This window comes from Colobus angolensis, unplaced genomic scaffold (genome assembly GCF_000951035.1).
Source record: "Colobus angolensis palliatus isolate OR3802 unplaced genomic scaffold, Cang.pa_1.0 Scaffold58, whole genome shotgun sequence".
Classification (NCBI taxonomy): domain Eukaryota; kingdom Metazoa; phylum Chordata; class Mammalia; order Primates; family Cercopithecidae; genus Colobus; species Colobus angolensis.
The window spans coordinates 3305301-3321649 of record NW_012119376.1 but is presented as its reverse complement, the minus strand read 5'-3'; positions in this window follow the sequence as shown (position 1 = coordinate 3321649).

The following is a 16349-nucleotide window of genomic DNA, read 5'->3' as shown; positions in this document are numbered from 1 at the left end:
GATTTAATGATCTTAGTTTCTCATAGCCAGTAGGTAGCACAGTCATCATTCTCTTTAAAATTCCTTAAATGTATGATCATTAGAATCTTTGAAATTATATATAAGGGTAAAAGAAGGTGTATGGATGCCTCTCAGGCAAGTAGTGGCTTAGTGTGGACATCTGTTGGGTTTTTTTTTCTGCCAAGAATCTCTACCCTGTATTCAGACATCAGTTTCTGCAAGAAAGATTAACCTACTCTAGGCATTTTCATCAGAAAAGGAATTAGGTGCTTAAAGGTTACTGAATTTTCTAAAGAATTGGGTCCTTGGATGGGCCATCCGGAAAGACTCCCAGAACCATACAGAACTGGCCATTAGAGAAGCTACTCTCTCTGAGGCTACTGGTTCTATGCTAGAAGAAAAGAAGTTGACACACAACTGCCTCTTGGACAGCTGGAGAAGATATTGGAAAGGTATTAGGTTGGTGTAAAAGTAATTGTAGTTGTCGCCATTACTTTTAATGGCATTTTGCCACTAAAATTTACTTTCCATTTTAATGGCATTTTGCCATTAATGACAAAAACCACAATTACTTTTGCACCATTCTAATACTTCAGAGGGAAAAAATCAGAACTCACATGTTCATGACATTATTTACCCACAGAAACACCCCTTAAAAATACAAAAATATTCATACTTTGTATCTTATGTATAGACAATGTTTTGCAATCAAATTTAAAGATTGTTTATGTTATAATAAGTATAATTTTAAAAAATCAAATATATAGATTATTCCATAATTTTTGTATATCTCATCTTGACCAAAGTAATTTCTACTAACTACAGCATAAATATAAAGTATCCTAAATTGTATTATGTTTTTATTGTTTTATGGTTTATGATTGGTATTTATAATCCATATGAAACTTATTAAATCTCTTATGGTATGGTTATACTTCTACATCACCATTTTTTCCCCAGTAAATTAAAATGCAACATTTGTCAAATGTTCAATTGCTTTTATATATCTTTATGTATTTTCAAGGACTCTATTCCAATGATACACATCTAGTCCTCTGTTTATTTAATTGTTATCATAATATGTTTCAATACCAGATATGACGAGTGCTCTCACTATTCTGCTTTTATTTGAATTATGTGGTAAGTCTCAGACTTTTATTTCTTCATATAAAAATCAAGATTCCAAATCTAAGAGCACTGAAATTTAAATTAGAATTGCAGAACGTGAATATATTATTATCTGAAAAACTGATGTTTTATTTACAATTTATCTCCAGAAATATGATATACAACTACATTTGTTTAGCACTTGCTTCCAATATTTTATTAAATAAAAAGAGATACATCTATTTGAAATACACGTCTTTATAATTGCCATTTTATCTTTCTTGTAATTTTTTGATAGGTACTGATTTATTTAGTATATAAAGTTCAGTTATTTTAAAATCTCCATTGTTATTTCTCATTAATTATGAATTATTTAGAATTACATTGGTACATTCATAAATGATGTATTAATTTTTCTACTATTTTAATATTTATTTCTAATTTTACAGATTAATAGAGAGAACTTATGACATATAAGATAAAAATTCTTTAGAATTTATTGAGACTTCCTGTTTTGGCTTAGGACAGTTCAGCTACAAATGAATATAGCCTCTGCTTTGAGCGTAGGATTTTATTTATGCCAATTATATCATGTTTGTCCATTTCGTTGTTCAAATATTCTGTCATATTATTATTTATTTATCTATTTTAGATAGATATAATACAAAGTATGTGGTTTTTTCTATTTCTCTTTGTATTTCTGTCATTTGCTCTATACATGTCGAGGCTCTCTCATTAGGTGAATATAGATTCTATGTTTGCATACTGTCTTTGTTGATTTTATGTTTTTTCTTTTACTAACAATCTTGCAAATAATGCCTATTAATATTCTTGTTTTTAAAACTTTTTTGGTCATACACCTGATTTCTTTTGCTTAGAATTTTCCTGGTATACATTTTATTCATCATTCTTGTATTCCAATTTTCTACCATAATGTTTAACTTTCAACGTTTAAAACAGAATATGGTTAGAATAAAGTTCAATTGTGTTTTATTTTTAATTCATTTAAATAATTTCAGCATTTTAAAAGTAAATTATAGAGTTTTTGGCAGCTGTGGATTTATAGACAAAATTAGCAAAAGTTCAGAGTTCCCATATACTCCCTCAAGTCATCCTGCTTGCTGACCACACCCACTGCATTAGTTAGTGTTCTCTGGAGGGATGGAACTAATAGGATATATGTATTTATAAAAGGGGGTTTATTAAGGGGGATTGACTCACGTGATCACAAGGTAAAGTCCCATGATAGGCCGTCTGCAAGTTGAGGACCAAGGAAGCCAGCAGTGACTCAGTCCAAGTCCCAACACCTCTAAAGTATGGGAACCAATGGTGGGTCTTCAGTCTATAGCCAAAGGCCTGAGAGCCCCTTGCCCCTACTGGTGTAATTCCAAGAGTCTAAAAGCCAAAGAACTTGGGGTCAGATCTTCGAGGGCAGGAAGAATCCAGCATGGGAGAAAGATGAATATTGTAAGACTCAGCAAGTCTGCTTCTTCCACCTTTTTCTGCCTGCTTTTTCTAGCCTTGCAGGCAGCAGATTGGATGGTGCCCAACCACATTGTGGGTGGGTCTTTGTGAGGGTGGGTCTTCCTCTCCCAGTCCACTGACTCAAATATTAATCTCTTCGGGCAACACTCAGAAATACCCAGATACACCCAGAAACAATACTTTGCATCCTTCAATCCAATCAAGTTGACACTTAATATTAACCATCACACCCTCATAGTTTCCCTTATTGTTAACCCTTGCAACAGTTTGGCAACATTTGTTATGACTGATGAGCAAATATGGTGTTATGGTTTGAATATGTTCCTCAAAAGTTCATGTGTTGAAAACTTCATTGACATAATAGTGGCATTAGGAGATGAGGTCTTTAAGAGATGATCAGGCCATGAGGACTCTGCTTCCATGAATACATTAGTTCCAAATTGGTTAGTTATCTTGAGAGTGGGTTCCTAATGAAGGAGGTGATTTCAGCCCACTTCCCTCACTTTCTCAGGTTTTCCCCCCTGGCTTCTGGCTCTTCTGCCATGGATGATCCTCACCAGATGCTGGTGCCATGGTATTGGACTTCCCAGCCTAAGTAAATGTGCAAAATAAATTTTCTTTTTTAAATAAATTACCCCATCCATTGTATTCTGCTATAGCAGCATAAAATGGACTAAGACATATGGATACGTTATTGTTAACATTTAGATTAGGGTTAATTCTCAGTGTTCTACATTCTATGGGTTTTGACAAATGTACAATATATGTACCCACCATTATAGTATCATGTAAACTAGTTTCACTACCTTAAAAAATTCCCCTCTCTTACACCTATTCAATCTTTCCTCCATCCTCTCCAGCCTCTGGTAATTGATTTTTTTTTACTGTCTCCATAGTTTTGCCTTTCCAAAAATATCAAATAGTTGAAACTGTATAATGTGTAGTCTTTTCATTTTAACTTCTTTCATCTTATGCATTTAAGCTTCTTTCACGTCTTTTTGGGGCAATTTTAGTCTTTGAATACTTAGTCACTTTAATCTTTTGCCTTTGTTTCTATTACAAATGGATACCCCATTTTAACTTCCATTTTTGTGTTTATTTAAATTCTATTCTCCCTCCTTCCCAGTATATACATTGTTCATTTTCTACTTCTTTATATAAAAATCATTAAACAATAAACTTTCTCAGTCATTGCATATTTTAAAACATCTTTATGCTGCCTCATTCTTGAATGATAAATTCAATAGTCTTTGAATTGGGACTGACAGTTCTTTTTTCTCTGTATTTTGAAGATATTCATTTAGAATTTTCTTGTATGTGAACTTCTCAATCAACACCAATATATGTATTGCAATATATGCATATATGCAATATATGTATATATGCAATATATGTATTGTTTCTGTGTGATTTTTTTCTCATTAGTTGCTTTTCAGTTTTTCTCTTTGTCCTGTTGTCCTAAAATAGGTATTGATGCTTTTGACATACTTGCTTTTATTATTCCTCTCAGGCCTCTCTGTTCTTCCTCAATCTACACATTTACCAATTCTTCAATTCTGAAAATTTCTCATCCACAATCTTTATGATTTTTTTCTGTCCTATCTGCACTTACTTTTTTTCTGGATGTATTATTAGAAATGAGTCATTCTAGTCCTCCTTCAGTATCCCTTTTATGTGTCCACCTTTCTATCTCATGTGTACTTTAATATAAGTAATTCTATCATATTGTTCTCTTCTTTCATGTATCTTTAGCATATTTGTCTATTCCAACACTTTCTATTACTATATTTCCTCTCTAGAATTTGTATTTGTTTCTCATTCAATATTCTTCTTTTTTTAAGTGCTATTTTTGTCTAAGGGTTCTCTCTTTCTCTCTCTCTCTCTCTCCATGAAGATTTTAAACCAGTTGTAGTAGTTCAGGGTTTTTTAGCTCATTGTATCTACTTACTTCCCCATCTACTTTGTTTTGGGGAGGAAGGGGTCTTATTTTTAGTTTTGCGTGGGTTAACTCATCGGAGTGACTTGCTTTTCCCTGAAACTCCTGTGTGCCCTGAATTGCAAAAGTGTTCCTAATGTGTTTGTGTTTTAACCACTTTAGGAAGCCCTTACATGTTTCTCCAGATTAAGCCAAGCTTAATCATAATTTTCAAAGTTGCGTGTTTTAACCAAGTGGGCATTTTGAATTCAGACCTGAAGTGCCTTTGTGGTAAAATCTTGAATGTTCATATTTGCAAGACACTGTTTTTCTACCCTTTGCACCAGGAAGAATGGCAAATATTTGTGCTCTTGTGTCTAATAAGGATGCCTTTTCTTTAGTTAGTTTTAAAGAATGGCATAGTTCTTCTTATTCTTGACTGATTCCAAAGATTAGCTAGATTCCTAGTAAGTCAAGAATCTGTCTCTGCCTTGTTTTTATTGTACACACATTTTTAAGGCAATTAATAACTACCATTTTACTACCCTTTGCACCAGGAAGAATGGCAAATATTTGTGCTCTTGTGTCTAATAAGGATGCCTTTTCTTTAGTTAGTTTTAAAGAATGGCATATTTCTTCTTATTCTTGACTGATTCCAAAGATTAGCTAGATTCCTAGTAAGTCAAGAATCTGTCTCTGCCTTGTTTTTTATTGTACACACATTTTTAAGGCAATTAATAACTACCATTTTACTAATGCCAATAAGTACATCCTCATTCTTATATTCCTTAATGTTATGACAGCAGTTGATTCTGTTGACAGTATTCTTAAATGTTTCTTACTTTTTAACTCAAGTGCAGAAAATTAAGTTAATCCTATTTTTCAGGACAAAGACACACGATTAACATTTATACAAGATCCCATACTATTTTCCCTTTTTAAATTTATGATTTGTATTTATATTTATTTCTACATATAAATATCTAGTATAATGTATTTAATATTTGTGTATGTATATAAAATATACTTAAGAATACATAGTGTTTGTGTGTATGTGCACATGCATATTTAATTACATAGTGGCGATATCTTAGATATCTTATTCTATATTCTTTTGTTACTTAGTGCAAAATCAACCCACCTATCTATATGTATCTATATGTATATCTAGCTTAATGTTCTAAGAAGGCATAGTAATACATAGTGTGCTTTCAGCATATTTATCCATCCCTTTAATGATGAACATTTAGATTGATTCCACTTCTCTACTACAATAAACAATAATGTGATAAGCATTCCCATATATTTTGCCATTTATTCTCAGTGCTTTGTGCTTTTCTTGCTTTAGCCATTTCTAAAATTCTGATTGTCATCATAAAGGTGCTCATTCTTGTAGATAATCTTTTATTCTCACTTTGAAGTCTCTCACCAGTCATTCTATTTCCCTCCAATAACATTAACTGGGAGTAATAGATTCTGTGTGCCAAGAAATGACAAATCTCTGTGTCCAACCAACATCCCTCTTCAGAGCCTCACATAGACATGCTTAAACTACCCAAAATTGAATTTCAGATTTACTTCCTAAAACGTTCTTGTCCATATTTTTTAATTTTCTTGTTATTAAATGCCAGCAAAACCAATTGTTTAAATCAGAATCTAGGAAATTTTCCTTTATTCCTATCCCTTCTTTGTCTCAAACACCTAATCCACAGGTGAATCCAACAGATTCTACCCCTGCATTTCTGTACAGTTGTCTCCATTCCCAAACCTAGTTTAAAACACTATAGTCTCTTGTCTGGATCACTATGTTGTTTAGCAGCTTCCAACATTGCCTCCTTATCCTCTCTCTCGCTTGCTTTAAATCTATTATTTGAATGAATTCAGATATCCAAAATGTAAATCGAATTATGTAATCCACTGTTTAAAATTCTAATTGTTTTCCACCATCTTAACATAAAATCCAACCACGTTAACATGAATTTTAAGGTCCTTGACAATGGAACTCCTAGCTACCTTATACCCATAGTTTTTGGTTACACGGAAATTCTAATTCTTACATTGTGGTGGAGTTTCACCTGCGAGATTTAACATATCTGGTCTCTAATCTCTGAAAAACTCATTTTTTCACCAATTTATGGGATAAATTCTGCTCAATCCTTCAAATCTTTATTTCATTTTTTAAAAATCAAGACATTTTTAGACCCCACAGCCTGAATAATGAGAAACCCTTTCGTGGCACTCCGTGTTTTCCTCCATAGTACTTGTCAATATTTGCATCTAGGCACTTATTTCTCATATTACTCGTTTAATGGTGATTTCATTTCCTCTGCTAACCTGAGGAAACTGAAGAGTTTGTAATATACTACGTTACCTGGCACACAATCATAGATCAGGTATTAACTAAACACCTAACAGGCTCCAGACACCACTCTTGGCACCTTAGATGCATCAATAAACTAAACAGACAAAAATACCCACCCTCAAGGGAAAGACAAATATACATATAACAAATAAAAAGGAGGAGCATGGTGTAGAGTTTAGGAGATGAGCTTTGGAACCATATTGCCTAGGTTCATATCACAGCCCATCAACTTCCAAGCTTTGGGGCTTTTACAAGTTTCTTAACTCTTGGTTCCTGTTTCCTTATTATAAAACAGATAATAGTATCTACTTCATAAGATTACTAGGAAAATTAAATGATATAACATGACAATGGAAAAAATCAGATTCTAAATGAAGATATAGGATAATGCTTCCTTCCACCCTCTCCACTTGCTGGCACAGTGGGCCATGGAGCATGAGCAGAGAAAAACACACATTTTGTGAGGGGGCTGTAATTCCACACTTTCACAAAGGGAGAAGCTAGCTCTAATTAAGGTAAGGAGATGGTCTGAAAGAAAATGGTAACTTGGTCAGGAGATAGCAGCTAAACCAAAAATTCTGAATAAAATAAAGTTACCTTTTTCCCTAATGCAACATATTTACTTATGGAAAATAAAAGCATTTGCCTACCTTAATATTCCCCTTATAAAACTGCAATTTAAGTTTATATTCAATTTAGATTATATAAATTAATTATTAATCACTAACTGTTTAATATGTGGATTAGTACTTTCAACATCAAATCTGAAAATGACAATAATGAGGATGATAATGAGAGTGATTAAAATGGAAAATCTGAAGGAAAACTATAGTATTATAAACTATAAAGAGAAGAAAGAAAAGAAGAGGACAAGGCAAAGTCAGCTTGAAAATCACACATGCCCTTGAATTCATTTGCCCATATGTGTCTTTTTGTCAAATGTTACACTAATGAATCCTCCAAAACACATCTCTACAAATCACTCTATACTACATAACCTTTGATGTGGAAGAACAGGCAATTGCTGCTCTATTTCCAGTGGTTGTTTGAAAGAAGCTAAAGTTGTGAAAACTGATAATACCTTTCCTCTCGATGGACAGAGACTATGTTGTTTCTATTCAGCACTCAGTGATAAATAACACTCTGTTGCAAAATATGAGGAATAGATTCTGCTCTGTTCAAATCCTTTGCTCATTAAACAAGCCTCTGACAAAATGCTCTCCAATAAACATTTTTATAAACTGTATCTGGTTTTATAAATTTATTTATAAGCATTATTAGACAACCTCACACAATAGAATTAAAGTCTGTCTCAAACATGTTATTTATAACATGTAGAAGACTAGAAAATAATGGACTAGACAATTTTTATACAACATACCAAACAATAGATAAATTCAGAAAGTGAAAGTCAAAATTTGAAATCCCACTGGCCATTACAAAAATATTAAAGTACCTTCATTTCACCTCTTGCACTGTTTAGAAATCATATTTCAATGCTTCTCGCCAGTCTAAGCTGATAGTAGAAGTGACTTCTAAATGCTGTTTTTTAATTCTTCAGAGATTACTTCATAGAAAGAATATTAAATTCTTGCCAAGAATAAGTGAAAAAAGTCACTCCCTTGCAATGGCATCATTTTGAAAACCTGGAAAAATAAAGCCTAATTCTATAAAGAAAGAAATATGCAAGTTTATTGAGACAGTAAATAATAACAAGATATTCAGAAGCCTTTGAAGACAGCCTACTAAGGATAGAGGGGGGACACGCCTCTTTCTTCCATTACTCTAGTAATTTTCCCTGCTACTTCAAAAGGCATCTTGAGGTTTACAGGTACAAATTTATTTATTTATTTATTTATTTTTTTATATGTTTATTTTATTTTATTATTATTTTTTTTATTATACTTTAAGTTCTAGGGTACATGTGCATAACGTGCAGGTTTGTTACATATGTATACTTGTGCAATGTTGGTGTGCTGCACCCATCAACTCGTCAGCACCCATCAATTCATCATTTATATCAGGTATAACTCCCCAATGCAATCCCTCCCCCCTCCCCCCTCCCCATGATAAGCCCAGTGTGTGATGTTCCCCTTCCCGAGTCCAAGTGATCTCATTGTTCAGTTCCCACCTATGAGTGAGAACATGCGGTGTTTGGTTTTCTCTTCTTGTGATAGTTTGCTACAGGTACAAATTTATAAAACATGTCTCTTCCAGGTAATTACAATTAAAATATGGCAAACATCATTTTTACTTTTTATTTATGTGGGATCAGCTAAAATATATAAAATTAATTTTCCATGTAGTACACTTTTCAATAAGAGCTTTTTTTTTTTTTTTTTTACCCAGAAATGTATTGACATTATAATTATTGGGTGGGGGAACAATTGTATGATTGGAATTAGGTAGAAAAACAATACATTTTATTTTTTACTCTGAGACCTGGACATCTAATGGCTATAATATAGAGTCAGGATGTTGTGGTCTCTCAGGCTGCTTAGTTTTGACATATTTGGGAATAGTTAGAACCACAAATCAACCTCATTTAATAAGACATATTTACATAGAAGTCACTGCCAACAAATTGATTCTTCAAATATTATTGTTAGTAACATATCTGTCTAAGTCTCCCATATTTGTGAGGTGAGCTGGCTATATAGAAACCTTCAGGACAGCATTTTACCCTTTTAGCATCAGACCTGAAATAGAGGCAAGCCATACATTGAGGCCTTGAGCTTGTATTTTCAATTCAACACTGAGAATACTAATGGGCACTAGAGAAATTAGAATACTAACATACTAGAGGAACAATCTAATAAAAACAAAGAAAATGTGCCATTGATTCCTTGGGAGAAGAGCTTGTCTGAGAAAGAAACTTTGCTTCATTTCCTCTGAACTTCAGCCCAGAAATAACAAAAACTTTCAGTGTGTACTCCTCTAGCCAGATGATACAATTCCATGGAGGTGAAAGAAAAGAGAGAAAGAAAACATACCATGCAAAAAAGATGGATTCAATAAAAGCAAATTTTTCATGTTTGATTTTTTAGTAATTTGTCATCTATGATAAAGGCACAGGAAAATTATGTGGACCTGTATATTTTACTCTACCATTCATCCTTTCAACACTCTTAAAATTTTAATTTAAGCTTACTAATATTATGGAAGGGAAATATTCTACCTCTGCAGAGGGGTTTCAGAGAATAAAAGAGAGAAAAGCAAGGGTATAGGCATGAAAACCATAGGTAGCCATATGTAGGGTCTAAAGAGAAAGAAAATCTGATCATCTTTTGTGAATTCTGATTTTCAGGTAGCTGACCAATTTCAGAAAGTGTGAAATCCAAATGAGCACTTGAAAGGGAAGGCACAGAAAGTTATGGGAAAGGTATATAAAAAGGGGGATGAAAATACTAGACTACCAAACTTTTGAGTGTGTTGAATGTTTTATAAAGTGCTTGATACATATTCAACAAATATTTGTTAATTTAACAGATATAACTGAATATTACTGTTAATATCAAATTTATTCATTAGGAATATTTGATTGAAAAATAATTGGACCTACTTTAATATTAGAATTTACCGGAAAAATATGGGGTGACTCAAAGAAGAAAGAAAATTCTGACAAACCAAGACTTCAAAAGGACAGAGATGAGAAGCTAAGTAACAACAACGAATGAAAAGTATCTTCAGAATGCTACTTTTAGAATGAGTAAGCCCTGTCTTGAAATAACTTGACTCAAGATTTAAATTCATAAGGTAAGTAAGTCTGCTTGGCTTAGTTTGGCCTGAAATTAACACTCTGAATGATGATCCAACGAACACTGTAAGCAATGGTGGGAGAGTAGTTTACCAGATGGAAACACAGATATTATTACCAGAAACCAGAAAAATGATGGAAAGGCAGTATATCACCTCTTCTTATACTTTACTAAATTTTTAAACATATCATCTCATTTAAATACCTCAACTAGACTTTGAGATGGGATTTATTTCCCATTTTCTATGAAGAAATTTGAAAACAGAAAATAAGAAACTTGTCAAAAATTATGAAGACACCCTCACCAACTCCAATATTCTTACTGTGTCTATAACACACAAAAAGAGAAAATACAGCTATTTCACACTTACTCTAAACAGACTTTTAAATTAATATTTACAAAATTAAAATGTTTGTCAAATTATATACAGTTATTAATTCAAGAATTGTATAAATAAAGGAGACTTTGAATTGTTTGCTATTAAATATAAATCTTAGCAAAACCACTATGATGGCTTCAATATTTTCAAATGCTTTTTTTGAAAAAGACACAGGATCTACATAATATATGACTTTTTAACGCATTGTTGAGCTCACAGCAAAAGTAAGAGAATTCCCTGAAGCCAAAGGATAAACAATTATCTGAAAAAAAGTGGCAAGTGAACAAAAGAGCCAGAACTGCACTGGAAATGACCGCAGGGCTTTGTTGGTTAACAATCAAACATAACAGAATAAGAGAACAAGGCTTGGGAGTATGAAAAATTGAAAACTAAAAGTGTGACTATCACAAAGCCAAGATTCTAAAGAGATTGCATCCTCATTGAAAGGGTAGACTGGAAAAAGTCAATCAGTTAGAAAGAGAACCCATCAGGGAATCCTATTTGACTTGGCCATCTCAAGGTGGAAAAAAGATAATGATAATGCTTTCCTCAGAGAATTTGCAGCCAAAAACACTGTTCTCATAAGACTCTGGGACTGAATTTACATGGGAAATTACCACTGGAAACCGTAACAAAATTTATACAAAATTACCATACAAAAGAATTAAAATTCCATTATAGTGACATAGAAGTGAGAAATAGAGTGAAAAATTTCCAAAACAATGAGGATAGGGAGCTGATCAAAAAAAAAAAAAGAAATCTATCAGTTAAAAGGTCAACATTATTGTCAGATCTTGGATTTAACTTTATCTCACAAGCTACTAACTTAGTCCATTACCCTTTCATTGCTGCTGGAAGAAGACATGAGATTTCCAGGAGAGAAACAAGGGACTTTCTTGCTCACAGCACAGTGAGCAACATGAGCATCAGCACATTCATGTCACTTTCCCTTGCCCCCAAGTCCCACAGGTGTGGCACGATATGATCCATATGGATGTTACACAAGACTGTTCTTTTGTACTAAAGAGAAATATTACTTCATCTCTTAGTGTTATTGCCTTCAAACCCTGAGAAACAGCCCGAATAAAGAGCGGTCAGAACCTTCTTTTCTTGGGATTCTAGCAAGAAAATACAGGGATGGATACTCAGGGCTTCGGTGAGTTGCCTCTCCCACCAATCTACTCCTGCTTCTAACACACTCTTGGCTGAAGTCAAATTTTCTCATGAGTATGCCAATTGGTTGGCCATTTGGAATAATCTTACCAGCAGAGGGTGAGAACAAATCAGTTTAATTTTTATGAAATTTTAAATTAGGACTACTATTAACCAGAATCCAGGCATTAGGATAAAACCAATCTGTATTATTGACTGAAACTAGGCCTCTCAAAATCACAGACTCAACCAAATATAAGTAAGTCTTAAAGGGGCCAGCAGGTCTTATTTCAGGCAGCAAGGATATAGCCTAAGACCAGTCTTTTATTTATTTCAATTCACAACCTATATTGACTTTCTGAATTGGGGGGTTTTGCCAATAATTACTGCCCACAGAGTGGCCAGAAAGCAACCCCATCCCTAATGAGAAGATGCTCCAAGGCAGGCTCTCTTAAACATATAAACATATAATCTGAAGTGACTCAGGTCATTCCAGCTCAGGGTTTATTGTTAAACTTGACTTTGATCATCATTGCATTGATTTGACTAAGCCACTTGAGGCATGACCAAATAGTTTCAGCCTCTCTTGCCACCAAGGAACAAGCTGAGGCCACTCACGTATCAGAAAAAGAATATAAATTTGTATCCATTAGCCTGAAGCAAGACAGTTCTGGCCCATGTTCTTCTACATGTATAGGGCAGGGAGGTGAAACTCCACATTAGGAGCTACCATTGATGGCTTCTGAGGCATCAGAACATTTCAGGGCTAATCACGTCCACAGGAATTTACTTCTATTTTCATAACCCAGCAGTGGGTCAGTTGTAAGTCACAACTACTGCTTAATGATTGTTTTGCCAGGCTGTGGTTTGGGATCTAGAGGACAAAGAACATTAATTGTTTTCCACTCCCTGAACCTCTCAGGGTCTAATGTGGGTATCTCTTCCTTAGGTTCTGGGGTTGTTACTACTCTTTCAAGTTCACAAAACAAGTGTGTCTCATCTTAGTAGCTACGGCTTCACCCTTCTTCAATTACCTCCTACTTATGCCCAGACTTTTCATGTGGCAGGTCAAGTGCAAGAAGAACAAGGACAGTTGTATACAATGTACAGAGAGACTCATTATATACTCTGCCTTAGTGTACATGGGTCACTATATGGTTCTTGGCTACCAGTGTACTCAACCAAGTTGTCATTACTTTTATGATCTAGGATCATGTCAATCCAACAGAATAATCCAGGTGGGTAATCCAAAATTAAGTTTGTATATAGGAGGCCCCATTTTGGGTAGGATGTCACATCGTGTACAGATCACACTGGCCTGTAGTTTTTGATAGAATAAAAAAAATCATCATGTCCAGAAATGGTCAAGGTGTAATTAAAATTTTCAAAAGCAGTATACATGATCCTCCACTTCTTTCATTTGATCATTAACTGGGGAGTAATCAACAAAAAGAGAATCCTGTTTGGGCATGGCTACATTCAATGATCAAACTGCCTAAGGCTCATGGAGCAAAGAGAGAGAGAGAGCAGAAGTAGAGCGAGATATCCTTTTGATCTTAATTTTGAGGAGTTAATTCTGCTTTTCAATAATGCTAGATGTCTGGAGCTTATAAGGAATCTGGATTGCCTGTCAAGTACATTGACTATTGGTCCATTATAAGTGGCCTACTCAACAAAAGCCAAAACAATGTCAGACTGAAAATGGTCCAAAACACTGAAACATGGTAAAAATTATTTTGATGGGCCACCATAGTGTGACCAGAGGATGCTCATCAGATTGAAATAACATATGACATAATTTAGGTCTGTGTCCCCAGCCCAAATCTCATGTCAAATCGTAGTCCCCAATGTTGAAGGAGGGGCTTGGTGGGAGGTGACTGAATCATGGGGGCAGAAATCCCCCTTGCTGTTCTCATGAGTTCTCACGAGATCTTGTTTGAATGTGTGTAGCATCCCCCCCACCCTCCACCACCCCTTCTCTTGCTTCCTCCTGCTCCGGCCGTGTAAGAGGTGCCTGCTTTCCCTTCACCTTCTGCCATGGTTGTAAGTTTCCTGAGGCCTCCTGAGCCATGCTTTCTGTACAGCCTGCAGAGCCATGAGCCAATTCAACTTCTTTTCTTTATAAGTTACCCAGTCTCCGGTATTTCTTTACAGCAGTGAAAGAACAGCCTATTACAACATCATATCCTAAAAATGTGTAAACGGCTGTGAGCTTCCATTGGTCGCTTCAACCAGGGGTCAAAGTTCAAATATAGTCAATTTTCTGGGAGCACATTAGAGTCAATGTCCCATGCAATATGGCCTTCTTCACTGCAAGACAAATGGGCCAACTTTAGACAGGAATTACATGCCTAGTATACAGTAGTAGCTTCTTCATAACAAATGCATAATCCTTTATTATGTGGACAATCTGTGATGGTAGATTTCATCACACCAAGGCTGTGCCTGATGCAATGAAAGTCCAGGTGGCCATGGTGATGCTAGACAGTATAGTCTTGATCAGCATCCTAATTCCACTAAGTCTCTTATCTGATCATCTACATGGGTAGCTCAGGCTGATTACCATTATAATTTGTTGCCACAGTTCACACCCCAAAGAGGGCTATCTTTAACCTGATCATCTGCAGTCTTTCAAGTAAGTGGCAGACCAGATGGTTGGGACATTAGCAACGGTCTAAAAGTAGCTAAAAATATAGAAATGCTGGCCCTTGGGAGCACTGTCTATGGCAATTCAGCCCTTTGTTTTGACTTTCTTACTCAAGTCAAACTCCCTGAGTTGTCACTGGCCCTGGATGGGCCAATGGCACCTTATCCATGAATGAACCTTCATGGTTCTGTCACCTTAACCATGACATGACAGCATTCATGAATGCGGTCTACCATTCATTGCTGTCACCTTAACCATGAATGAACCATTCTCATGCATTCAGAGAGACCTCTATAAATCCATGGTGCTGGGAGCCAGTAACTTTGTGTTGGGTGTTGAAGGCAGGGATAATGATTCCCTACAGTGAAAAGTACCACTTGTTTAAGAATCAGCAGTTTTAACAAGGCCAGACTTGCTGTGTTCTTGGAAATATCATCTCCATTTGCCCAGCAAGTCCTGTTGGGCCCATCCTGCCTTATCAGTCATTGACTCCAAGTTGACCTACTCTAAAATGAAAATGTCAGAGAGTCATAAGACCTCAATGGATGAAACATTCAGTTTTATAAGTTATTAGTTGCAGATTACTAGGGAAAAAGAAGAGATGATGGAGCATAAGTGTTCCCCTTGTTAGGTAATACTTCTTTCCCTTTGTTTTCATAGCCAGCATCTCCTTAGCTTGATTGTGCTGTCATTGGTCTAATGGCCAAGAGGGTCAATATCTACCCAATATATATATATATATATTTTATTTTATATTGTCAAATTTATCAATATTTATCTGTACTGCTTTTGGATTTTAAGTCACAGTGAGATAGGTTTATAGACTCCTAAATTATGCAGAAATTCACCCATTTTTTCTATTATATATATGTTTTCCTTTTTTAGAGTTACATGTCAGATTTGTTTAACATAACTCCATTATATATTGAGAACTATAGTTTTTAATGTTGACTTAGAAATGGCCATTTTGAGAATCATTTTTTGGGGAGATTCCTGAACAAAAGATGAAATGACATATTGAGATTATATTAAATTTATATTGACTTGGGGTAAATTAATATCTCCATGATGTATCATCTTATCCTACTACATGGGTTTTCCTTCCTTCCTTTTGAGATGTTTTATAGTTTTCCTCAGTCAGGTTTTGTAACTTTCTTGATACATTTATTCATAGGACTATTACCTACAGATACTACCTTTTAGTTATAATGGGTCCTTCTATAATTTACACTGTTAGTGGGAGTTCTCCAGAAAGACAGAAATGATGTGCGTGTCAGGGCATAGGTGTTGGGGGGGTGTTGGGAAAGATCCATTTGAAGAATAGGTCACATGATGGGAGAGGCTGATAAGTTCAAAATCTGCAAAGTAGATGAGCAGGCTAGAGGCGCAAGGAAGAGCTAGTACTGCATCTCAAGACCAGAGGTAGACTCCTGACATTTTCCTCTTTCTCGGGAGAGGTCATTTTTTTTTCTTTTAAAACCTGTGACTGATTGGATGAAGCCCATGCATATTTTATAGGGTAACTTGTTTTACTTAAAGTCTAC